General features: G+C 39.1%; 1 long non-coding RNA gene and 1 pseudogene across 1 annotated transcript in view; one reads left to right on the plus strand and one right to left on the minus strand.

The window, feature by feature from the left end:
• Nucleotides 1-26,781, plus strand: part of LOC103350414 (uncharacterized) — a 259,649-nt gene that overhangs the window by 193,693 nt on the left and 39,175 nt on the right. The gene's annotated exons all lie outside the window — the stretch shown is intronic.
• On the minus strand, nucleotides 9,358-9,729 carry LOC100355466 (non-histone chromosomal protein HMG-14 pseudogene; annotated as a pseudogene).

The raw sequence follows: 26,781 nt of genomic DNA on the forward strand, positions 1-26,781 counted from the left end.
CATATTTGGAGGACATTTCGTATTTGGAAAGTGGGATTTAGATTGATTGTTAAAAGGCCAAGCGAAAAGAAGTAATTTGTCTTGAAACCTTTTCAAATCTAGGACAACAAGCAGGATTGTTTTCTGATTTGCCAGAGATGCTAAGAGATTGAAGAATTTCCCCTGCCTTGATTTGCTCTTCCCCCTGGCCTCCTATACTGCAGGGGGAATCTAGAACGCAATTCTACATTTGCACATTTTAAATATTGTGAACAGGAAGAAGGGAATGATGAGGACATTTCTGCTCAGTCAGTGGTGATAGATTAGGATATGGCCTTCATCAATTCATTCACTAAACTAAGCTCTTATTCTAAAGGTATTTGCCTAGTACCTTCCATTTGGCAAACACTGAGCTAGGCATCTGGGGTGCAGCTGTGAACAGCAGTTTAAGTTGTACAACAAAGCAAAGAAAGAAACTACTTAGCTGATGGTTTTCTCAACTAATTTTTTTTTTAAAGTTAGTTTCCTTTAGAAGAAGACGTTTGTGACTTGTGGTTACTTTATTTAAAGATATTTGAAACTCTATTTTCACTCTTGGATGTAATCGTTTGCTTGACATTTTCTCCCAAGTCTCTGTATTTGATATTTGCCTGGAAAAACATGACCAGGAACAAGAAGAACCTTTTTATAAGATCAAAGTTCCAAAACCTGCAGGGTGAGGTCTCTAGATCCTGCATCTCTTATTGAAATCTCACAAAAAGGGAAACATGCAATCTTTTTCAAAAGTAAAAACATGGGACCAGCACTGTGGCAAAGCTGGTAAAGCCACTGTCTGCAATGCCGGCATCCCATTTGGGCGCCAGTTGGAGTCCCAGCTGCTCCACTTCCAATCCAGCTCTCTGCTATGGCCTGGGAAAGCGGTAGAAGATGGCTCAAGTCCTTGGGCCTCTGCACCTGCTTGGGAGACCTAGAAGAAGCTTCTAGCTCTTGGCTTTGGATCATCCCTGCTGTGGATGCTGCAGCCATCTGGGGAGTGAACAAGTGGATGGAAGATCTCTCTTATCTCTCTGCCTCTGCCTCTCTGTAACTCTGTCTTTCAAATAAATAAATAAATCTTAAAAAATAAAAATAAAAACATAAGGTTAATTACAGGCACTTCATACAGAATAAAAATATTGTACTGTGCCCTACCTATCTAAAATCATAGCACATTTCCTGACATTACAAATCATAATTTGATTTTTAAATCTAAACTTTCCTGTGTTAAAACAATCACTTATCAGTTGACATTTATGGAGTGCAAGTTCTTCTTTTCTTAATTTTTAAATTTATATAGAGAACATTTTTCATGTATTTCACATATAAAATTTTAAGCTCATAATGATCCTTCCTGTTCTTCCTTCCTTCCTGTTCATTCTTTCCTTTCTTTTTATTTTAAGTTTCACAATAACATACTTGCAGTTTGCTTTATAGTCACAGGTTAATCCTCCACTAAATAAAGAATTCAACAAGTAGAAAGTAGAAAGAACACCATTCTTCAGGGCTATAGACAGAGGTTAGAAACACTAATCAAACTCAAGATGTCAATTTCACTCATATATATTATGTTTTTTACTCTGTATTAGCTATAAATCAAAGAAAACATAAGATATTTGTCTTTTTTGTGGAGTGAAACTTCTTTTACATTGGAAAATATGTTCTGGGGCCGACGCTGTGGTGCAGGGGGTTAAAGCCTTGGCCTGAAGTGTTGGCATCCCATATGGGCGCCTGTTCTAGTCTCAGCTGCTCCTCTGCTGATCCAGCTCCCTGCTATGGCCTGGGATAGCAATGGAAGATTGCCCAAGTCCTTAGGCCCCTGCACCCCCGTGGGAGACCCGGAAGAAGCTCCTGGCTTCTGCCTTCGGATCTGTGCAGCTCTGGCCATTGTGGCCATTTGGGGAGTGAACCAGCAAATGGAAAACCTCTCTCTGTGTCTCCACCTCTCTCTGTAACTCTTTCAAATAAATATAAAATAAATCTTAAAAAAAAGAAAATATGTTCTGATAAGTTTTTGGAAGAGAACTTAGAAACTACTGATACTATCAACTAAAAGGAAAGTTATTTTCTTTCTTTTTTAAAAGATTTATTTATTTTACTTGTTTGAAAGGCAATGTTACAGAAAGAGAAGGAGAGTGAGAGAGAGAGAGAGGGGAGAGAGAGAGAGAGAATCTTCCATACACTGGCTCACTCCCCAAATAGTCCCAACAGTCAAGCCTGGGATAGGCCAAAGCCAGAGCCAGGAGCCTCATCTGGGTTCAAGTATTTGGAATATCTTCCATTGCTTTTCCCACACCAATTAGCAGTGAACTGGGTAGGAAGTGGAGCATCCGGGACTTGAACTGGGTCTCATATGGAATGCCAACATCACAGGGGGAGATTAGCTGTTATACCACAGCTCTGTTTCTAGGCAAGCCACGTTCAACATGGGTATCTATCAAGTGACACTTAAAATGTGTTAAATTCTAACCCATAGGGGTATGGAGTTGTCCAGTGACCCTAAAGACAATATCAACTTAAGCCAACATCTGTACATTTTCTAAAGCATGTACATTCATAATCCTGGTTGAGTCACATCAAGATCACTCCAATTTCTTTCTAGACCTTTCTCACATAACATTAACAAAACAGTGAGTTTCAGTACCAACCAATGTCAAACTGGGAATTACACTTTAGAGACTGCTTATTTGTCAGTGCAATAGCTTTAAAATAGAAAGAGCTTACTTTGGTACTAAAATATCAGAATGGAAACACAGCCAAGAGCAGGACCTGCAGTGATCGGAGTTCTTTAAATTAGATTCCACTACCACAGACCTATTGGAAAAAGTGGAGATTTTAAATACCAAAGGAAACAGGCCCAAAGGAACACTCAGCCTCCTGTTTTTTCCTGGTGCTGTGTATATGCTGATGGTGGCCAGGTGGAGGATTTGGCTAGCCCTGCTAATTGTTTCTATCTGGAGGAATAAGCAAATAGTGCAGTAACGGTGCACTACCCCCAGATACAAATTAAACAGCACTAAAGTGCACTTAGAAGAAATTAACAAAGATCCAGAATGGAAGGTGACTTTAAAAAATTCAATCTCTTTTTATTTCAATTTTACGATTAATGGGAAATGAATAAATGAAAAGACCAAGGAGAGAGACAGAGACAGAGAGGAAATAATAAAGGATTATTACTATAACACAAAGTTTTCTAGATATGATTTTTGAACGGGCTGACTAAAGGAGATGGAGTTTTAATCATTTTCCAGTTTTAAAGATCATTATTACTTGTAAACATTATTTTGGAAACCCCCAGTTAAGCCCTTATAGTTTGGATTTCAGAGCAAAGAAATCACGAGATTTTGATTTATTCTCCCTACAGAGACAATGTTATGGCTGTTGTCTTGTTAGCCAGCTGGGTGTGATTTTCCTTTGTGCAGTATCAGGAAAGATGACACAGTTATGTGGAATAAAAGTGAGTTGCTTACATTTGATGCTAAAATCATGACACAGACTCTGGAGTGCAGAAAACACCATAGCATATCATTGGTATATTTTCCATCAAATAGATTTCCAAACATAAAATCCAATCACATTTCCTTATCATAGTTCAAAACAGTCTTTAGCTCATTGGCTGGGTTGTCTAAAGCTGACTACCATGTTCTTTCTTGAACACTTATTCTGTTTATGGCTCACGATTGACAAATGCATTGGTTTCTGTGATTTTTATAATTGCTCTGTGAATTATCCCTACATTATATTTGAAACAACTGGGACTTAGAAATAATTGTTTATCGTTGCATAATTGGTTGGGAAGTCAATAAGTGAATCAGAAATTGTGTTTATTTGAATGAGGGAGGCTTTAAAATTCTGTGGAGTGATGGAAATAAATGAGCATGCAAGTTTCCCATGAACTTTCTGAAGCTTCCTCATACTTGAGACAAGCAGCAGGGAGATCCTTGTGGTCTAGAGTGACTCACCAGAAAAAAAGGATGGATTCAGGTGTAGCTTTCTTACAGTTGTTTCTATCTGCTTCCTGATCAGCCTGTCCTCAAGATGAATTTTGAATATCAAAAGAATACAAAATGCTTCCCATCACAGTGTTGAAGTAATTGGAGTGGATCCCATTTTCTTTGTCTAGACAGCATGGTATTAAAAGCTTTTCTCCAATTAGTGTCCTTATGAAGTATAAATTATCGTTAATTTTTCTAGACAGTTTTCTATTCATGTGGCTGAGATTTTTTGTTGTAAAATTAGGTCAGATGGTTTTAGACAAAGTTGTATTTAGATGTTGTCACATGCACTTTATTAAAATGAGATGTTTATCATTTAATGAATTTCCCTTCTACATTGATGAGTCAAATCCATCTAGCACATTTTTAAAAAAAGATTGATTTATTTATTTGAAAGTCAGAGTTACACAGAGAGAAAAAGAGAGGCAGAGAGAGAGGGAGAGAGAGAGAGAGAGAGAGAGAGAGAGGTCTTCCATCCATTTGTTCACTCCCCAATTGGCTGCAATGGCCGGAGCAGAGCCGACCTGTAGCCAGGAGCCCGGAGCTTCTTACGGGTCTCCCACACAGATGCAGTAGCCCAAGGACTTGGGCCATCTTCCACATTTTTCCCAGGCCACAGCAGAGAGCTGGATCAAAAGAGGAGCAGCTAGGACTCGAACCGGCACCCATAGGGGATGCTGGCACTGCAGGCGGTGGCCTTACTTGCTATACCACAGCGCCAGCCCTGTCATCTAGTATAATTTAACAGTAAATTTTATTTATGAGCCTCTTGTGTTCCTATTGTTTCCATATTTATTCAGTTTCTTTCTTTACTTACTGGGGGAGAGGGGTTTAACCATCTCCTGAGTTACTCAATTCTCACTACAGAGAACTTAGTGGCCTGTAAGCATAATCCTGTAAGGTGCATCAAGAATGCTGTTTGAGGAGTAGGGTGCTAGGCAGGTGTGTGAATTGTTAGTACATCTTTGAGTGCCAGTGTATGGTTATTGTATTTGAGGCATGTGGATAAGAATTTTGAATTCAAACTTTCCTACAATTGTTTTAAAATATTTATTTTATTTATTTGAAAGAGTTACAGAGAGAGGTAGAGACACAAAAAGAGAGAGATCTCTTAGTCTTCCATCTGCCAGTTCACTCCCTAAATAGCCACAAGCTGAGCCAGAGCTGAGCTGATCCAAAGCCAGAAGGCAGAAGCCAGGAGCTTCTGCTGGGTCTCCCATGTGTGTGTAGCAGCCCAAGCACTTGAGCCATCCTCTGCTGCTTTTGCAGGCACATTTGCAGGGAGCTGGATTGGAAGTGGAGCAGGCAGGACACAAACCAGCACCCATATGGGATGCCGGCACTGTAGGCGAGGGCTTTAACCTACTGTGCCACAGCACTAGCTGCCCTATGATTTTCTTGACCATCCATAAATATTTTCAGGGTTTTGTTAATACTAATTTCATTTAAAGTACAGGATTACTAATGGAGGCTTAATTTGTAAAGGAAGAGTTTGATATTTAAGTTGATAGAAATTATGTCTGCTGGGACCAGCGCCATGGCTCACTTGGTTAATCCTCTGCCTGTGGTGCCGGCATCCCATGTGGGCGCCAGCTTCTAGTTCCGGTTGCTCCTCTTCCAGTCCAGCTCTCTGCTGTGGCCCGGGAGTGCAGTGGAGGATGGCCCAAGTGCTTGGGCCCTGCACCCCATGGGAGACCTTGAAGAAGCACCTGGTTCTTGGCTTCAGATCAGCTCAGTGCCAGTGTAGTGGCCATCTGGGGAGTGAACCAATGGAAGGAAGACCTTTCTCTCTTTCTCTCTCACTGTCTATAACTCTACCTGTCAAATAAATAAAAAAAGGTAAAAAAAAAAAAAGAAATTATGTCTGCAAATATTCTACTTTGGAGATTGGGTAATTTTACTCACTGTATATTGACTCAGGCTAGCAGACAATTGCCCACTTTCCTTCTGAACTGTGGAGGCTGCTTTCTTCACTTTACTTATGACAAAGAATCTTGTCCTGAGCAAGCTAACCAGGGCTGCATTTCAAGTACATTTCCCTCTTTGCTCAAATCCCTGTCATTTGCTATGAATAAGTCTATTCAAGGGTCTGCCCCTGATGGGGCTACTTCATTCCTAAGTGCACTGAGAAGTAGTTGATGGACAGAGACAAAAGGATATGAAGGAAATGAAGAGAATGAGAAGAAATAAGGCAAGAATAATGGAAAGACTGATCCCGAAGGAAGCAGGAAGCTGCAGAATGAAAGGATGAGGGAGGGGGCTTACGAGTGGTTCAGGAAAAGGTTGGGGAAGGGGAAAAACAGAAAGCCACACGAGAATAATTTGTCCTGAAGTTTTCTTCTTCTCAAGATGAGTTTGTAAACTGGGATTCACAGAGGAAAATGAGGGGGTTGATGAGTCGGGATTTGGAAAAATTATATCCTTTTTTTTTTGCTGACTTCCAACTGAAAATGAAATAAATCTGAAATAAATTGGCACTAAACTTATTTAATATTGTAATGAAATAAATGCTGCTATTATGTGATAATATTTTTACTTTGTTTCAATATAATCAATGTCCTCTCTAATCCTATGAACTTATTTTATACATTTAAAAATATCCTGAGCAGGGGTTCCTAGGGTTCACTAGATAGCAGAGGGGTCCATGGTGCAGAGAAGTTAGCGATCACTGGTAGACAGTGCAGCCTCCCACATCAATGGCTTACATTTATGCTCCTGGTCTGCAGGGGAGCAGGGCTTGAAGCGCCGACCTCAAACAACCTTGTTTGTACAGATATGAACTTCATGTGTTCTATGACACGAGAAAGGTTGGGAGCACTGCTGTGAGTTATTCGTGCTTTGACTTTTAATGCTGGTCTTGCAAAGACACTACACTTTCCCAACTTACATAGGAAGTTATCTTTTTTTTAAGTTGAACAATTCCACATTTTTATAATTTTAAATTGACAGATGCAATTGAATTTATTTACTGTGTACAGCATGATACATTGAAATATGTATTTCCTTTACTTAATTAACATGTATTACCTTACACTGTTTACACATTAGTGGTGTAAACACTCACATCTTCTCTCTTACAATTTTTCCAGAATGTGATGTATTCTTAGCTAGAGTCACTACATTGTATGATAAATCCAATTTTAGATATTTGGCTTTTTCGATATTATTTTTGACTGACACATCATAATTACACACATTTATGGGGTAGAATGTGATGTTTCAATTTGTGTGTACATAGTGTAAGGATGAAATCAGGGTAACTAACATATATCACCTTAACATTCACCATTTCTTTATGGCTAGTACATACAAAATCCTCGCTTTGAGTTATTTTGAGATACACAATGCATTACTGTTGACTGTATTCACCCTACTGTGCCATAGCACACCAGAACTATTCCTCCTGTCTCTGTGTAACACCACACCTGTTGGCCATTCTCTCTTCTTCCCCCTTTCCCTTTACTCTCTCCAGCCTCTGGTAGTAACCATTTTTTACCAAATTTCTATGAAATCAAATATTTTAGATTGTACATATGATTGAGATCATGCATTATTTATCTTTCTGTGCTTGGTTTATTTCACTTAACATAATGTCCTCCAGGTCCATCCACATCACAAATGACAAGATTTCATTTTTTTTTTTGAGGCTTAATAGTGTTCCCTTGTGTATATGTACCATCTTTTCTTTATCTGTTCATCTACTGGTGAACAGTTAGGACTATTTTGACTACTTTTTTTTTTTTTTAAAGATTTACTTATTTGAAAGAGTTACAGAGAGAGAGGGGGATCTCCCATCTACTGGTTCACTCCCCAGATGGCTGCAATGGCCAGAGCTGAGCCAGGCTGAAGCCAGGATCAAGGAGCTTCATCTAGGTCTCCTACATGGGGCCCAAACACTTGATCCATTTTCTTTGCTTTTCCCAGGCCAATAGTGGGGAGATGGATAGGAAGCAGAGCATACAGGACACTAACCGGCGCCCATATGGGATGCCGACATTGCAGACGACAGCTGTCCTCGCTACACCACAATACCGGTCCCTATTTATTTATTTATTTATTTATTAAGATTATTTATTTATTTGAAAGGGAGAGTTGCAGAGAGAAAGAGAGAGAGAGAGAGAGAGTTCTTCCATCTGTTGATTCACTCCCCCAAATGGCTGCAACAGCCAGAGCTGGGCCAGTCAGAAGCCAGGAACCAGGCAGGAGCTTCTTCTGGGTCTCCCTTGTGGGTACAGGGGCCCAAGCTCTTGGACCATCTTCTGCTGCTTTCTCAGGCTATAGCAGAGAGCTGGATCAGAAGTGGAGCAGCTGCAACTCGAACTGGTGCCCATATGGGATGCCAGGGTCATAGGCAGAAGTTTAATTCCCCATGCCACAATGCTAATCTCTATTTTTAATTTTTTAAGCAACATCAATATTGTTTTCCATTAAGCTATACGAATTTACATTGCCATCTACAATGCATAAAAATTTCTCTTTCTCCATAGCCTCACCAGCATTTTTTTTAAACAATAACTATTCTAACTGGAGGGAGGTGATATCTCAGTGTGGGTTTTCTTTGCATTTTCCTAAATGGTTGGTGATGTTAAGCATTTTGTCATATATCTGATAGTCATTTGTACATCTCTTTTTTTGGTCCATAACTGAGAAGTTATTGGTGTTGAGAATTATTACACAAACATTTCAATTTGTACACAGTTCTTAGCATGTATACCAAAAATCTAAAAAAGCCACGGATTGTCATTCTTTTTTAAAAGCTATCCCAGTGACTTTCCAGCTTCAAATTTGGAGGTTGCTCATCTTTAAGAAGCTATCAAGTACCAGTATCTTTGAAGGCTGCTGTTACATAAATCCCCTCCATTTCAATTTACTATGATATAGATGGCATACTCAAATTTTCAGTCTTTCTCAGCACATTGACTTAATTATTAGGGAAACTTGACTGCCATAGCCAAAGATGTTAGAGCACACATGGTTCTGACTGAGCAATAAGTAGTGTTCTGTAGGAAACAATTCTACTAAAATAACACGGGAGAAGCAGTGAACATATTCAAGACAGATTAAATGCACAATGGAGACTCCGAATTGCCATTAAGTCTGTGTTGTGTTGCAGGATATAAAAACCACCCCCACCTATGGAATGTTAACCTGACACCCCAAGAATCAAAGCTTCCCATAATTCAATATCCCACTATTTTCCTGGTTGTACTATAAAAGAAACAACCAGCAAATGATTTCATCTCTTCTAAAAAATCACTTACACTTAAAAAATGTGATGAGGTGGTCTTCTCTCCTTCTTAGAAATGTTTCTAGAGCTACTGAAAAACTTGAATTTACAAAATCATTGCTAAAACATTCTCCCGGATTGTCCAAGAAGGGAGACAGGACCACTGATGAGACATGGTACATGATATTTATCAGACATGGCTCCCTTCTCTCCTGCTTCCTCAGAGGCTCGACTCTCCCCAGTTTTAGTTTCTCTGTTTTCTGTAGGCAGATCTATAGTTTCTTGGTCAGCTGCCTTGGCCTGTGTTACCTTTGCCCCTCTCTTCCCCCCTGCACGCATTTGTTTTTTGTCTGACCACTTAACCTTCCCGGCTACCTTCTTGGGCTTTGTTTCCAGTTTTGCTGGAGCTGGTTTAGCCGACAACCACGCTGATCTCGTCTTAGGCTCCTCCTCCACCACCGCCCGGGCAGAGCTGACCTTCCTCTTGGGCATCTTGGCAGTGTGGAAGGTGTGAGGCAGGTGCCTGTAGATCAGTGCCAGCCGAGAGCCTTTATGAAGCTGGGCTGCCTGGCTGCAGCCGCTCCTCCTGCTGCCCAAGCTGCTGAATGTCTTTTTTTGAGAAATTTCTATTTAGGTCTTTAGGTCACTTTAAAATTGGATTATTTATTTTTTTTCTATTAAGTTGTTTGGATTCTTTATAAATTCTGGATAATATCCCCTTATTAGATGCCGCAACAATTATCACTCATTCTGCCGGCTGCCTGTTAGCTCTGCTGATTGTTTCCTTTGCTGTGCCGAAGCTTCTTATTTTGATGTAATCCCATTTGTCACTTTTTACTTTTGTTGCCTGTGCTTCCAAGATCATATCCAAAAATATTTGCCTAATTAACTTCCTGAAACATTTCCTCTATGTTTTCTTTTAATAGTTTCATAGATTCAGGGTGTCACATTTAAGTCTTCAACCCATGTTAAGTTTTTGTTTGTTTTGCATGTATGATGAGAGTTAGGGGTCTACTTTCATTCTTCTACATGTGGATATCCAGTTTTCTCAGCACTGCTTATCAAAGAAACTGTTATTCTTCTTTGTGAGTTCTTTTTCCTTTTGTCAGAGAATTATGTGGCAATAGATTGATGGTCTTACTTTTGGGTCCTCCATGATGTTCCATCTGTCTGTGTCTGTCTTCACGCCATTGCTAGGTGTTTTAGCTACTCTAGCTTTGTAGCATATTTTGAAGTGTGATGTTCCAGCTTTATTCTTTTTTGCTTAAGATTGCTTTTTATGTTCAGCACCTTTTGTGGTTCCATATGAATTTTAGGATTTTTTTTTCTATTTCTGTGAAGAATAACAGTTTGATTTTATTGAATTTTAATGAAGATTGCATTGAATCTATGGATCAATTTAGGTAGTGTGCTTTTTCTTTTTTAAAAAAAGATTGGGAGGGGGAGAGAGAGAGAGAGAGAGATTTCCATCCACTGGTTCACTCTCCAGGATGATGGAAATGGCCAGGGTCAGGACAGGCTGATGTCAGAAGCCAGGTGCTTCATTCAGCTCTCCCACATGACTGGCAGGGGCCCAAACATTTGAGCCATCTTTTGCTGCTTTTCTCAGGACATTAGCATGGAGCCGGATTGGAAGTGGAGCGGTCGGGAGTCTAGTGGGCACCCATATGGGATGCCAGGGTCACAGGTGGCAGCTTTACCTGCTAAACCACAACACTGGTCCCAGGTAGATTGTTAGGTGTTATATTTATATCAGGGTGAGAGAAGTTTATTACAGAGAGAGACAAGATTTAGAGAAACAGAATACTCTAGCAGGCTTGAGAGGGAGGTCTTCTCTGACAAGAACAAGATCATTCACTGGCCAGGGTCCATGAGGGCTTGTGAAAGGGCCTCTTTTTGGCCTGGTTTGTGGAGCAGGGAAGATGGTACACAGATTCTTCCTGAGTGTCAGAGACTCTCCTGATTGGGCATAAAGTCCACATAATTTTGATCCTGTTACTACTTATTTGATCCATGCACTTATTAATTCATAGATTTTTCATCTCATCAAGCATAATGCTAAGCATGTCTTTAAACACAGGTAGCTATAAAGGGCTGATTTCTTATCAGTGCCCCAAACTTCTGGTGAGAATTTTGGCTCAAGACTTTCTTTTCATATAGTCATTTCCCACCTTAATATAATATATAAAGTTCAATTTTCATAAATCCAGAATCACACTCTATATATTATTGTATATATTATTGGGTAATCACTAGTCTAGAAAATAGGTACATGCCAACTTCTCTTCAGTTTTCGAATAATGAAATCAAAAGACTGTAACTGGTTGGATGGTGGTTTTTTTATCGTCAAGACTCCTAGAGCCCTCTCTGACTGTATCACTTGGTGTCTGCCTTCCAACTTTTGCAGAAGGCCTTGAAGACAATGAAATCCTTTTCTCCCTAAACTTTAAGGAGCACTGATAGTCCAGTGACTACCCAGAAAGTGTCACACTCCAATGAGTAGAACTGCAGTGCAGAACAAGATCACTAACTGGCCAGCAATGACATAGTCTGTTTGCTGGTATCCAGGAGACTAGAAATTATTTGGTTTTCTTTATCTAGGCCACAGCTGTCTTGGGCCTGATTCCAATCATTTTGATCTGGTGAGGATTCTTGTTGGCAACATAAATGCAGCTGAGGAGGGGCTGTAATGACATGGTAATGACAGTGGAAATGCATTTCCTCATTTTGATCTAGGTGAATGTTCTCAGTGGTATTGCCTGATGACCATATGCTTCTCTTTCCTGCACTTCTAAGAGAGTTTCTAAAGGGATCAAAAAGTGATATTTTTTTCCTCCATTAAATTCTGGACAAAGAGCAGTTGGGAGCCAGCATCGGTTACCCCATCATATTACTGTGTATGAAAATCAATAAACAGAAAAATGCAAAGTACTCCTTTGTGTCTCCCTCCCCCCACTTCTCCAAGGAATTCATTCATCAGGAGAGGCAGTATCACAGCAGATTTGTTAGCCTAATTATGATGCATTTCCTTTTAAACAATTTGTACACAATAATTGACCAAAACTCTTCATAACAGGCTTCCCAGAGCAATTCATTTGTTCAATAAAACAATGTGAGCAATAGCTGGAGCACATTTACTTCATAATCATTTTGTTAGGGGGAAAAAAGCACAGCAGCTGCAGTTCAGGGTAGATAGCCATCAGAAACAGTTGATTTATCAAAATGAATTGATCTTGGCAGTTTCCATTCTGGGCTTACATAGAGAAACACAATTAGAATTCAGTGCTGTGCACACAGCCAGAACAATGTAATGTTGGCTCATTTTGCAGTACCATTATGGGTTATACCATAGGCAGAGGATTTAGGATTTATCCAGCCATGCAGACTAAGTCACACACCTAGATGATCAATAAATGGAGTAAAAACATTCTCTGCTCCTCTTCCCTAAGGAAAATGACAGGTCAATGCCTTCTTTTAAGTGTGGATCTCTAGCTTATTCCAAAACACAGAGCATCACTTGTAATGTAACATAGGAGTACCTGGCATGCCAGAAAAACACTGTTAAAACTGACCTTGCAAAATGACCTCCCCTGCCCCTCCCCCTTCCCAGTGGAAAGGATTATTGCTGTGACCCACCATAGGGCTGCACTTTGAGAAAACCCTCAGTCAATCAGCGCATATCGTCCTGGTTTTTAAGCATTGACCACAGCCCCTTACAGCTGCATAAGTTCCCGACTTCTGCCCTTTCCCAGTCCACACTCTCTCCCTTCTTAAAGACTGTGCTTTGATTCATTTGTTTTAGCAGCTGCCTCCTTATAGCACATGCCTCCCAGATACACAGATTACATCGATAACTGGCCATCTGTGCTCGACAGTCGTCTGCATCAGCTCCAAATCTTCTTGGCTTCTCTTTCCAAGCTCTCAGTGGGATACATGACCCTCAGGTGCTGGGAGGCAGTCAAAGATGCAAAGAGCTCTGGATGACACACAAGGGATGTGGCGCTGAATGACTCCATGAAAGAGACCTGTATGGGACTGTGATAATTTCTTTAATGTAGCAACATTTTGCAAATATTGCAGACTTATTTTCACATTACCTGTCTTGTTTTGCCTAAAAGGAGGTGGATTTTCCAGGCCAATGCCTCTTTGTTGTCACCAGTAAGCTTTTAGGGTCCAAATCAGGCTCTCCCACTGACAGGAAGGCTGCTCAGCTGAATATATCATTTGCTTCCAACATTTCCTCATTCTGGAGACTTTGTGGTCTGCCTACATTGCCATGGGTGCCAAGCCTATTCTGTGGGGACCAACTGGGGAGCTCGACAGAAAGACAATGGACTCCATCACATGCAAGGAAAATCATAGTCATCGGGTTAAGAAAAAATAAACTAAACCCCAATATCCCACAGTGGAAAGGCATCGGCTTGCTGCAAAGCATAGGCATTGAAGACCTAGGCATAGATATGGTATGATTGAAAGGAATTTCTTGAAGGGCCAAATCTGCTCAGAAACCCTACGCCCTGTCTTGGCATCCATTCTACTTAGTTCCGACAATATGAGCTCCCGGATCTGCCAAGTTGTTATGATGAATGTGTTCATGAACCATACCGTAATGGAAATCAGCTAGTATCTGAAACAAGCAGAGGAAGGACTCGTCATCTGCTTTGTACATTATTACTTTGCTTTCTAAGTGAGAAATAGCCATTAGTGCACCCTTCCATGTGCAGAAGGCAGTCTGATGAAATGAATGGTTAGGAGGCCGGGGAGTCTGGAATTGGAGTCACAGCCGGCTTCCAGAGCTAATCTGCAATTCCAACCTCCCCTTTGTTCATGTTTTTAGGATAAGTAGCAAACTGGGATTGGCAACTACTGAGCACTGAGTTCCTTTCTTTAAACGTCTTCAGATCATGTGTTTTCAACGTTTGTCCCAGTCCCCTGCAGTCAGTTAGTAGCTCTTGTTGCTCTTGGATTCCCTGCATTCCTGCCTTTCCCCAAATTAAAATAAGCAGTGTCCACCAGAGGATGGCTAGAAGGAGACACAGGCTTGGGGCAGAGCCTGGAGCAAAGCGCACTTGGTAGCTGTGTGGTATTCGATATGTCCCCTAGCCTTCTGGAAACACAGTGTACTGCTCTGAAGAGTGAGAACATTTTTTTGACAATCAAATTCCATTTGTGACTCTTACACAGAAAAACCAAACAATTCTGAATGCTTCCAGTACACACGACAGGAATCCATCAGTGTTTGTAAACACAAGATACATGTGTCAGCATCAACATGATATAAATGGGAGACATCCATCTGGGGAGGAAGAACAAAGTCATCCCTTTCTCGTGCCATGCCAGTTTAAAGCTTCGCTGTTCCCCAGGAATTCTGAGGATGATGTTACTTAACATTAGAAAGAATTGGACATAATTGGGCGTTTCATGGTGGCATCAAGCTCTGTAGCATGTGAGAAAGGCTATCCGCCGTGATGTGCTTCTGATGTTGTCTTCCCATCGCAGCCTGGGGCGTCTCCTCTCCTCTTTTCCTTCTCCCCAGAGCCCTGTGTCAGTGGAGGTGAATGCTTAAGTAGGCTGTGTCAGGAGCACTCTCTGTGATCCTGGAAACGATATTTAACCTTTCTGTGGATTAGCATCCAAACTGCAAAGCTATGATGACAGCAGCTGCTCCTTCACAAGTCTTAGGACTTATGATTAGGAAAAGGGATTGTAAAACACACTGCAAATCCAAAATACTACAGACATGGCTAATACTGTTAACAACTCACCACCTCAAGCCAAAGAACGTCACCAGACCCTTAGAGGCAGTTGCTTTGTGAGAGGCCATGTCGCTCCCTGCTGGAAATGGCAAACACTTTCTCCAGCGTTAAATGGATTGCTTATGGGGAAACTGGATTTTCTAAAGTGGCTGTGAGGTGTACCAATGGTATAATAATGTGGTTTCTGTTCCTGTGATGAAGCTGAGGTTATGAGCGGTCTTGGTGTGTGGCTCCTTTCCCCAGCACCAATCTCACAAAAACCTTTAGAGCAAGTTTTTGTTGCTCTTAAGAAGGAGAAGAAAACAAATTTGGCCTAAGTTACAGAACAGCCACAATGAGGAGTTCTTAGGTAAGAAAGACATTGACAGCTAGTCCCATGGGTTTATATAATTTGAGAATATAGCTTTAAAATGATATTACAGGGAACAGTACTTAAGATTAACACAGAGCCCATTTACCTTTTTTACTATGTGTTTTATTAGCACTTAGCAGCTTGATTTATAAAGGAAAAAAAATCAAATATAAGGTCTGTCATTAAAGTCACCATGAGAAGGTGACACTAACCTGCGTGGTCTTAGGAGAAAAACATGCTTAAAGTTTTCTGCAGAGTGTGGCTGTGGGTTCCACAGCAAGTGCTCTGCGGGAAGGGCTACTTCTAAAGAGGAAGATTGGAGTGGACTTCTCTGGGGAGGTGGCGATTATGGGAAGATCCAAAGGAGCCAGTTTATGAATGGTGGCTCTTGGGAAATGGGCCAGGAATCCAGACACAGAGAAGAGCAATTGCAAAGGCTGGAAGGCAAGAACGGGTTTGGTATGTTGTGGGAACAGGTGGAGGGAGGGTATGATCAGCAGGTAGAGCATGACAAAAAGTGGAATTTAACAGATGAAATTAATTTTAAGTAAAAAATGTCAGTTTATTACGTATAATTTTAGTTTACTTGTTCATGAACTGAAAAGTTGTATCTACGATAAGATTGTGTATGTAAATTTTAACACAGCAATTCCATACTAGGGATACTAGGGACATGATCATATATAATAGATACTACATAATATACACTATAATAATGTATTATACTTACCCACTAGACCACAGAGCCAGCCCCACTTATTCAATTTCTATGACCTTATTCTTATATTCAGTTTTCTGGAAGATTGGTCATTTTTTAAGAACTATCTTTTTTTCTCTGTGAGTTTGGAAGTTTTTCATTCTTTTTCTACTTTCTGTTACCTTTAAAGTGTCATATGCCTTTCTGACATTTGAATTTCACTAATACATCTATCTTACACTGAATGTGTCTTTGATTACTCTGATCATTCTACTCAGTTTCTTTGATTTTGTCCAATATGTTAGTTTCCATTGTTTTAAAATGATTTCTGTTCTAGATTAATTCATTATTAGCTATACTTGCTCTACTGTTTGACACTGAGTTTTATTTTTATAAATATGAAATCATTTCAAACCTAGAGAAAAATTTTAAGAATGAGATGTAGGACATTTTTCCTGACACATTTAAGAGGAAGTAACTAATAAGATATTCTAACATTTTGAAATTCTTCAGGCCGGCACCACGGCTCAATAGGCTAATCCTCCACCTAGTGGCGCCGGCACACCGGATTCTAGTCCTGGTCAGGGCACCGGATTCTGTCCCGGTTGCCCCTCTTCCAGGCCAGCTCTCTGCTGTGGCCCGGGAGTGCAGTGGAGGATGGCCCAAGTGCTTGGGCCCTGCACCCCATGGGAGACCAGGAGAAGTACCTGGCTCCTGCCTTTGGATCAGCATGGTGCGCCGGCCGCAGCAGCCATTGGAGGGTGAACCAACGGCAAAAGGAAGACCTTTATCTCTGTCTCTCTCTCTATCCACTCTGCCTGTCAAAAAAAAAAAAAAAAAAAAAAAGAAATTCTTCATGTGTAATTTTTTTTATTTATTTATTTTTATTTTTTAACAGGCAGAGTTAGACAGTGAGAAAGAGAGACAGAGAGAAAGGTCTTCCTTCCGTTGCTTCACCCCCCACAAATGGCCACCACGGTTGGCGCACTGTGCTGATCCAAGCCAGGAGCCAGGTGCTTCTCCTGGTCTCCCATGGGGTTCAGGACCCAAGTACTTGGGCCATCCTCCACTGCACTCCTGGGCCACAGCAGAGAGCTGGCCTGGAAGAGGGGCAACCGGGACAGAATCAGGCGCCCCGACCGGGAATAAAACCTGGGGTGCCGGCGCCGCAGGCGGAGGATTAGCGAAGGGAGCCTCAGCGCCGGCCCATGTGTAATTCTTACGAATAAGGAAGTTGTCCTGTATGAAAGCCAGGAAATAAACATTGACACATTACTATCATTTCACCAGACTCCATTCAAGTTCAGCTAATTGTCACAGTTGCATCTTTTCTGGAAAAGGATCTGGCCTGGAATGAGGCTCTGCACGTTGTTTTTTCCTCTCTTTGGTGCCCTTCAGATTGCAACCTTTCCTCCACCCCCTTGCCTTTCATGTTGACACTTTTATAGTAAACAGCCCAAGTTTTTTGTTGAATGTTTCTCACTATTTGCATCTTTAATGTTTCTTTCTGGTTAGATTCATGTTATGCGTTTTGATGGGGGTATCATAGAAGTGATACCACATTCTTCCTCCTGGATCCTATTGGGTGACACATGGTGTTGATTTGTCCCATTACGGTGATCATAGCCATGATCAAAGTGGTATCTGCCACATTTATGACTGTGGAAGTGGAATTAATAGGGATTTAAAAATTCCATCACTACCAAACTTTCTCTGAATAGTGTTAGCGTTCACTGATTTCTCATGTCACTTATTACTCTGATGGTTGTCAAAACGTGATTTTCTAATTGCTTTATTCCACTTACATCTATTCATTTGTGGACAAATGTAAGGAAGAACTCTTTTCTCCACATTTAGATATTCATTTTAAAAATTTATATCAGTATGGACTCATGAATTCCTATTTTATTCAACGGATTATGATCGGTTGCTGGAATTACTTACTTTGATGATCAAGCTGTCAAAAATTTGGCTCGGAATCTCTGAATATTGGTATCTTTGATGTATTGTGATCATTCTTTGAGCATTTCACAATTTATGTGCCAAAGATGTTCTAGGCCGACCTTATGCTTTCCAGGTTCCAACTCTGGAAACAGCCATTTCTCCAAGGATCCCTGTATCTGTTTAGTGGGTGGTGGTGATATAGAAACTAAGATGTGGGTGTTGGATGTAGTCAGTCACTATTATCCTCAAGTACCTATCCATTTTTCTCTCTCTGTCTCTCTCTCTCTCTCTACCTACCTATCTGTTCTATCTGCCTTTCTATATCTGTCATCCATATACAGATATAGAAACATTTATATAAATAACTGTACATATATGCATATGAGGATGTTCCCGAAAGCTCATGTAAAGTAAAATTTAATAGATGTTTATTTTGTTGCAAAAATTTTTTGAAATCCATGCATAACTGGGATCTTCAGTAAGTTCATGAAAAATGCATATTATGTAAAAACTATAAAGGGATTTCAATTTTTTTTTTGCACCAAGATATATTTTATCTTTGTTTTGTTTTTTTTTTCTGTGAATTTTTTTCACTTAAAATAATTTTATTTATTTATTTTTTCCTGCTTCAAGACAGTTTTTTTTTCTTAACTTTTTAAAGTGCCATGGAATGCCTACATTTACTTCCAGGTCTGTCTATAATTGACACTTTTGAGTTCCTCTTCAATTTTAATCTCTTTCAAAATTGGCCACTCCTTTTTCCAACAGTGGAGAAACTGGCTCCCATTATGCTCAACGTGTTTGTTGCATGAGTCCTAACTCTGTGTAGTTCATTTCTCATTGCAGCTATGCGCATCATTCATCAGTTTTATGTAGTTTTCCACATTATTCAGCTCTACCTAGTGATTTTTGAACTGAAACACCAACTTTTAAAAAAATTACAGTTTTTATTTATTTAATTTCTGTCTTGAAAAAACATATTTTAACTCAATCTTCTATTTTTGATGCAGTGTTTTGATTATTTTCTCTGTTTTTTGATCATTTGAAAGTTACTTTTTTTATTTATTTGCAAGTTTCTTTTAGATGGCCCTGCTATCTTCAATTCTTGGGGTTCAAGTGATCCTGCAGATTGCGTCTACTCACACTGCTTCCTTGTGACTCATTTCCATGTAGGGCTTGTAACTGTTTACTGGGAGTAATTTTTACATAGGGATTGTTGAAAACAAAAATCCTAGTGTCCTGGGTTGTGGAATTGTCCCTGTGGAGTCATTCCTGAGAAATGATTTTGTATTTTCCTCTGCCAAAGATTTATGAGCGCTATCAGTTTGGACAAGCCTTGTTTGTTAACTTCTCACACTGAGACTTCCATGCACAAGGAATATGACCCTGCTACCTGTAAGTGCAGTAGGCTTGGTGTTCTGCTTTTTTACAGGTGATTTGTTTTCAGTCTTATCCCTGTGTATGTTGCCAGCATCCTTATATTTTTCCCAGCCTGGCAAGCAGAGCTTGTGGAAGAGAATCCAAGGCTTGTGTGAGTCCTTGTCTTATGCGAAGGCTAGTTCTGACTCTCACAGAGGAGTCTTCTCTCCTGTCTCCTAGCTTCTGTTAAATTAGAACCTTTAGCCCCTCCTGCCCATATCGCTTCTAATACTTCTAGTGAGAGGTTTCATCTCCTCCTTATCTTTAACACTTAATTTTCTCTATATTTCTAGCACACAGAAATTTCCCTGTCTTGTTATGCACTAGGCTATATATTAAAATAGTTTTTAAATTTTGAATTTTTGGTTATACTGCAGTCTATGTTTTAATATTTTGACCAAGGAGGTCCATATTATTTTTAATAATGAGATATTTTAAGTTAATTAAATGGTAAAAAATAGTAAACTGATGAAATAATTTAAAAGGCAGTTGTAAGATGAAATAATATTTAACTATTATAAACAATGTGGTAGAAACATATTAAAATAGATAGGAAATGCTTATAATATAATCTTAGGAAATATGATACAAATTTATAGGGTGTTATAAAAGTAAAAGTATATATAGAAAAAATATCTATAATATACTAGAATGTTAAATGTACCTCTGTGGCTTATGGAATTATTTTTGAGTTAATTTATTTTTTTTGTAAGCATTGAGAGAAAGTTAACTTTGATAAACATTCTTAAATCATAGAATTCCTCAAATAATAGTAATAACAAACTAGTGGTGGCTTATAATTCAAATATTAACAATTACGTGGCTATCAGTTGAAATGAACATACTTTAAAGTTGGGGACTGGGGAAATTAAGCAATTAAAATTAAAATTTGAGGCCTAACTGATTTAATCTTTCAGTTTTGATATTGTTTTAAAAAATAATGAAAGAAATTCAATGAGTTGAAGGATTCTGAAGACTTGACCTGTTAACTGGCTGGCCCTTCAAGGGGAAATAATCTCTAGGAGGTGGAATTATAGAAATTCCCTGCTTTTAGGGTTGAATAACATGTTTTGACTATAAAGAAAATACTTAAAAAATTTACTTATTTGAATGATGGCAAAGTGGAGGGGGAGGAAGGGAGGGTGAAAGGGAGAGAGGGAGGAAGGAAGGGAGGGGGAGAGAGACAGAGAGAGGGAGAGAGAGAGAGAGAGAGAGAATCCATCTTCTATTCCCTGGTGTACTTCTCAAATGACAGCATCAGCCCAGGGTGAAGCCAGGAGTCAGAAATTCCATCCCGGTCTGTGCAAGGCTGTCATCTGCTGCTTCCCGGGGGAACCAACAGATTAGAAGTGTGGAGTAGCCAGGACTTCAACCAGGCACTCCGTTATGGGATGTGGACATCCCAAGTGGTAGCTGCATCAGTCTGTTGCCCCAATAAGGCAATTTGATTTCAAATTATTACAAGTATTCTCAAAGAGATTATATTACTAGCATTTGAACATTATTAAGAGGCAGCCATCAAATAATTAATCTAAATTAAATTTAGATTAATGTATTCCAGAAGTAGACTTTATAATAAAGTTGTATTTCTGACCCCATCATCAAAAAGCATTTAATATATTTATGACTATATAACTTTTAACTCTATTTTCTTTTCTGGAAATGCCACAATTGTAACTCATACAGCTGATATTTTATTGAATTGCCCAAATCTCCATAATCATTTGACACGAGTTTTCAATGACTTTTTTGCTCATGTGTTCTGAATCATTCTTCTCATCAATATTCTTGGTCAATCTTCTCTGCTATTGTTTCATGGCCTCTTTGAGTGCTTTCCAATCTTTTTTCACATGTGGAATCACTATGTTTTACACAGGGGGGTAAACAGGCCAGGCTGCTTCCTCTAGTATCCCCGGGGCTGAGGGTACCTCAGATTACGTCACCTACTGGCACTCCTGTGCCAGCCTTGGCAGTGGTGTGCTGATTGGCAAGCCCTGGATTGTTCCATTTTATCTTTATTTCATGACAGTTTTCACAGGATCTCATGGGCTTTACTGATTTTTGCACTACTAAAACTTTTTGTTAAGTGAGTAAATAGTAAAATTATTTGATTAAATAATCAAACCCTCAAATACACCAGCTCTTAAAAATGATCACCATCTGCTCGCCTCTTGTCCTCATGATGTTTAGCGGTGAATATGTATGTGGCTTTCCGGGGTCACTGAGTGATTGTGGGAAAGTTGCTCTGAGTGGTCAAGGGAAGACATTGTCAGCTGAATCTTGAGACCTTGAGGAAATCTACTGAAGTGTTTATAAACACACACATATATTAAATATTGGTTTCAGATGATTTCACTTTTCCCTTCTCTTTCCATTCCTCTCCTTTCCTCTTTTGTGTTAGTTTATTCTTTTGAGAAATTTCAGGTTATTAAGAATTTATTTTGTGAATTTTTGCATATATATATAAGTTATTTATTCATTAAGAACTGTGTGTGAGCATAACTCCTGGCAGAAAATAATTTCAAAACTGTTTTGTTTTAGAAATAGATGTTACTTTCTAATGCGGGATTTGTGTGAAAGAAAAGAAGGGCACTTTAAGAGAGGCAGAAGGAAGAGAACACTGAGCAGTATACTCAGTGCATGCCAGGCCCCATCTTAACCTATTAAATAGATGTTAGTTCTTAACACTATCACATAATGTAAGTTAAACTAATAGTATTTTCAATCTTTGCCTTTGCTGCCAAGAAAACACAAATGGAACTGACACCCAAGTACAATAATGATCTCCCCTTAGTTTCCTAATGGAATAATCTTTCTTTCTCTATATGGTTCTTATTTATATTGATATGTTCCAGTCCAGCGTCTTTTTATTATGTGTTCCTTCAATCCTTTTTCTTGAATAAAGGTGAATAAGTAAAATGAGAGTTGGACAGATGATCTCAAAGGTCCCTTTGAGCTAGGAATGTGCTATTATTTTGTGTAGAGAGTATATAGAGAGTATATATAAAGAGAGTAACTTCCGGGTATTCAGAATTATCTTCTCCCATCTTTCAAATTAAAGGTGATTTCTCCAGTTCTTTATACCTTAAAATACTCACCAAATTTCCATTGTTGTGAAACAGTTCAACTTCTACCTAGAAAATTCTAATTTTAATTTTTGGCTCTTCATAAGCATTTCACACATTCTCATATCTGTGGAGGCATTTTTCTCTGAGGGAAAAATAAAAGATATTTATTTCTTGGAAAGTCTTTATTCCATCTCAAAAACTCTTGTGCAAACTCCACTTGTGAAGTAAGAATTTGGAAACCAAATTCTATTTTAGGGGGAGGGGAGGTTAAATGAAGAAATTAAAGGAAGAACATTAGAGTGAGGCTCAAGGTAATAATCTAGGGAGTTTGGGAAGCATTTAGACTTTGAAAGATACATGCTCAAATCTTGAATTGCCAGTTTAGAGACCGATTGATCTCGCGTAATTTAAATGACCAGTGATCTCAGTTTTCTTACTGATGAAAAGAATCCAGTGTCACTTTTGTGGCTGGGTTTTTCTGATATGTCATGCGCCCAGCTCAGTAGCTGATACCTGGGAAGCCATCTATCAGTTGTAGCTGTTATTTCTAATATCAGCAGCAGAAAGTTCCAATTTCAGTTCTGGTCTTGCTTCACTGTTAGAGTTGATGATTCTTGGCTGTAGTTACCTAGGAAGAATGTTGTGAGATGATGGTATGTTGAAAATCATGGCTGTATTTCGCATATCCATGTTGTGTAATAGTTAAGAGCACCAGGGATAAATCTTGCTGTCTGGGTTTGAATCCAAGTCCCAACATCCACCAACCGTTTGTCCTTGGGCAAGTTGTCTCACTTCTTGGGTCCCAATTTCCATATTTGTTTTATGAGGACAAAAGTAGCACATATCCCATAGAGTTGTTGTAAGAATTATATAATTTAATATAGATAAGAGGCATGCATATTATACACACATAGTACATATTACATATTTATGATTCTTGAGCCACCTTCAGGGAGACTGTGTTAGTACTGAAATGCAAGCCAGTATAGTATAGGGGAGAGGAGGCATGAGGTTTAACATGAAACAGAGTAAGATTCAAGTTTTCACAGTGCTTTCTAGGTTCATTTTTGTGTCTGTTATTTACCTCTTAGAGTGATTGGTTGTGAGGGTTAAGCAAACTCTTGACTTAGCACAGTGGTGAGAAACTGAGAAGGAGGTAATTCCATTTTTCTGGTACTGGAAAAAGATGGCGAAGATAGTTACTAGGAACTCACAGTGACCCTTAGTGAGATGTTTGTCATCAAGAGTCATGTTTAGGACTCTCTAAATCTACCCACTGCAGATCAACGAAGAAGCTCCCCTCTGACTCTCTTGCTTGAAACAGACAACTCTCATCAATGTCACTAAGAGTTACTAAAGGGCCTGTTATATACCAAGCACTTTGCCATACATTCACTCCATCTTTCCAGCAAATCTGAGGTCTTGCAATATCATGTTTGATAGATGAGTTAACAAGGTCACATGACTCGTGGACTGCTGAACAATGACTTAAAGACTATATCCTTATTCCCTGCTGTGACCCAAACGGTGAACCTCTCACTGCACCTGCACAGGGCCTGTGTCATTCAGTTAAGCATACTTGAATAGAAAAGAAAACAAGACTCTTGACATTGAAACTAGCTTGAAAGAGGCAAACTTGCCCTCTAGGCTTAGAATCTGATGGGACAGGGCAGGCAGAGGGTATTCAACTAACAATTTAACTAACACAGGTAATTTGCAGAGGCACAATTCTGATCTGAGAGTAGTTTTTACCTTGATCCACTTAATTTGTTCCCATGTCATTCTGGAACACATAGAACTGATGAGGAAGGTGGTCTCCATGGGAACTGCATACCTCTAAGGTAACCAATGGCAGATGAGATAGTGACAGCAGAGAATATAAATAGTGAGTTGCCTTGGGTTTCCCTTCAGGGCAATTCTGTCAGGTTCTACCACAGGGAACTCTTCCATATCCCAGCCTTCCAGTACATTTTTGAAACTGTTTTCACATGCAAAACCTGAATTTTGTGCAAATGTGTTGGATAATTGGGTGCTTGTCTGTTCAATTTGCATAACAGAGGCATACTGACATTTTTATGTATATCAGATGTGACTGTCATATTCAAGAAGACTGATGCAATTTTAGAATATAGCTTTATGATAGTTCCACAAATGCGAGACTCTTGGCTGTATGCAGAGTTTTGTAATACTCAATAGCAACAGACAAAAGAATGTGACCTACAATGGCTAATTATTGGTTGAGGCATGTTCCCCAGAAATATTAGAGTAGAATAATTGGTGGTTCATTTTATGTTTCACAATCTATAGACTCTTGGATGCAGACTTGTTATATTATTTCTAAATGGGACTATATATATAGTCAAATGTATGGAGACAGGCTTCATGAAAAATATATTCATTAAACAGATTTACCTTGTGTCTTATTACTGGACACTTTGAGGTACACCCTAACTTTATATGTTTACAAATTATGTCATTATCTTTTGAATAATACGATTACTGCATTTTCTTAGTTTTTTAAGGATCCATTTACTAAATGTAAAACTTTAAAATCTCCACAATACCAAAAACCTGGTTTGGGCATTTCTTCACTTTGTAGCACATTGAGACCCAGAATGGCAGTACTTGAATTGCTCTTGACCTTTAAAGTTTCTGGCTGTCTGTCATTCTATGCTGTGTGTTGTCCTTCTAAATAAGCACCAAACTTTGGAAGGCAGGAACTATATTTTTGTTTATTTCTGCTGTTTATTATGTTATTCCTTATGCTTGCTTTGGATTTACTTTGCTCTTCCTTTTCTAGGTTCTTGGATTATTGAAATTTAGATTATTGGTTTGAGATTTTTCCTTTCCTTTTTTGTTAATGTATGCATTTATTGTTATATTAAATGCTAATATAAACTAGTGCTGGTAATTCCCTGTCAATGCTGCTTTAGCTATTGTTCCTCAGATTTTGTGATATTATATCTCCTTTATCATTTGGTTCAATGCATTTTTTGTTTTCCCTTAAGATTTCTTCTTTGTGTTGTGGGTTACTTAGGCTTCTGTTGCTTAGTTTCTAAGGGTTTTGAGGATTTTCCTGGTTCCTCCTGTTTTTGATTTCTGGTGGGATTCTATTATGGCCAGAGTTTTTAGCACTTCCATAACAAAATACCACAGGCATGGTGAGTTCGAGAACAGAAATTTATTTTCTCACAATCTTGAGGCCACAGTTCAAGATCAAGGTGCTTGCAGGTCTGGGCCAAAATCAGGAGCCAGGGACTCAATCCAGTCTCCAACATGGGCGACAGGAACTCAGTCACTTGAGCCTCCCCTGCTGCCTTCGAGGATCCCTGACAACTGAACCCAGATATTCCCAAGTGGAAATCAGGAGTCTCAACTGGCGACCTAACTGCTACTCCAAATGCCTGCTCCAACTTGTCTGTGGCTCTGTGTTCCATGAACCTTTTGAAGTATCCCATCTTCATTTTGCCTATGATAATATATTTGAAGTGTTTTTCTTGTAAACAGTCGACAGTTGGGTCATGTTTTTCATTCTCAATTAATGGGTATATTTAGGCCATTTTTATGATAGGGAAAATAATGGCTCCTCAAAATTGTTTAGATCCTAATCTTCAGAATTTATGAATCTGTTACTTTACATGGCAAAGGGAAATTAGCTGATTGTGAGATGAGAACACTGGTTTGTCTGGGTGGGCACAATGTAGTCACAATGGTCCTTAAAGTTGAAGACAAAGGTAGAAGATGTAATTTGAGAAGGACTTGTCTTTGGATTTTTGTTTAGAGAACTACTTGTAGCCATTTTTTCTGGATAGGTCTCAAAGTGGCAAATTCATAGTTTTCTGTCACCTGAGAATGTCATGATTTCTCCTCATTTCTGAAGAATATTTTCGCTGGGCATAAGATTCAGAGTTGAGAATTTTTTTGTTTCAGCACTTGAAAAATATTATGCCACTTCCCTCTGATGAGAAATCTTTTGTCATTTAAAGTGTTTTTCCTACATGTAAGGATTTGCTTTTGTCTGGGGACTTTTAAGATTTTTTTCCCTTTTAAGATTTTTTTCAGATGTTGAATGATGTGTTTTGCTATAGGTTTCTGTAGGCTTATCCTGTTTGTGGTTTGTTCGGCTTCTTAAATCTTATATTGATATATTTTGCAGAATATGGAAAGTTTTAAGTCATTATTTTTGAGTGCTTTATCATTTGTACCCTCTTTCTTTTCTCCTTCTAGGGTTCTGGTGACACAGATGATAGATTTTTGTTATATTCTCCTAAATACCTAAGATTCTGTTTGTATTTCCTTTTCACTCCA

This window comes from Oryctolagus cuniculus, chromosome 4 (genome assembly GCF_964237555.1).
Source record: "Oryctolagus cuniculus chromosome 4, mOryCun1.1, whole genome shotgun sequence".
NCBI lineage: Eukaryota > Metazoa > Chordata > Mammalia > Lagomorpha > Leporidae > Oryctolagus > Oryctolagus cuniculus.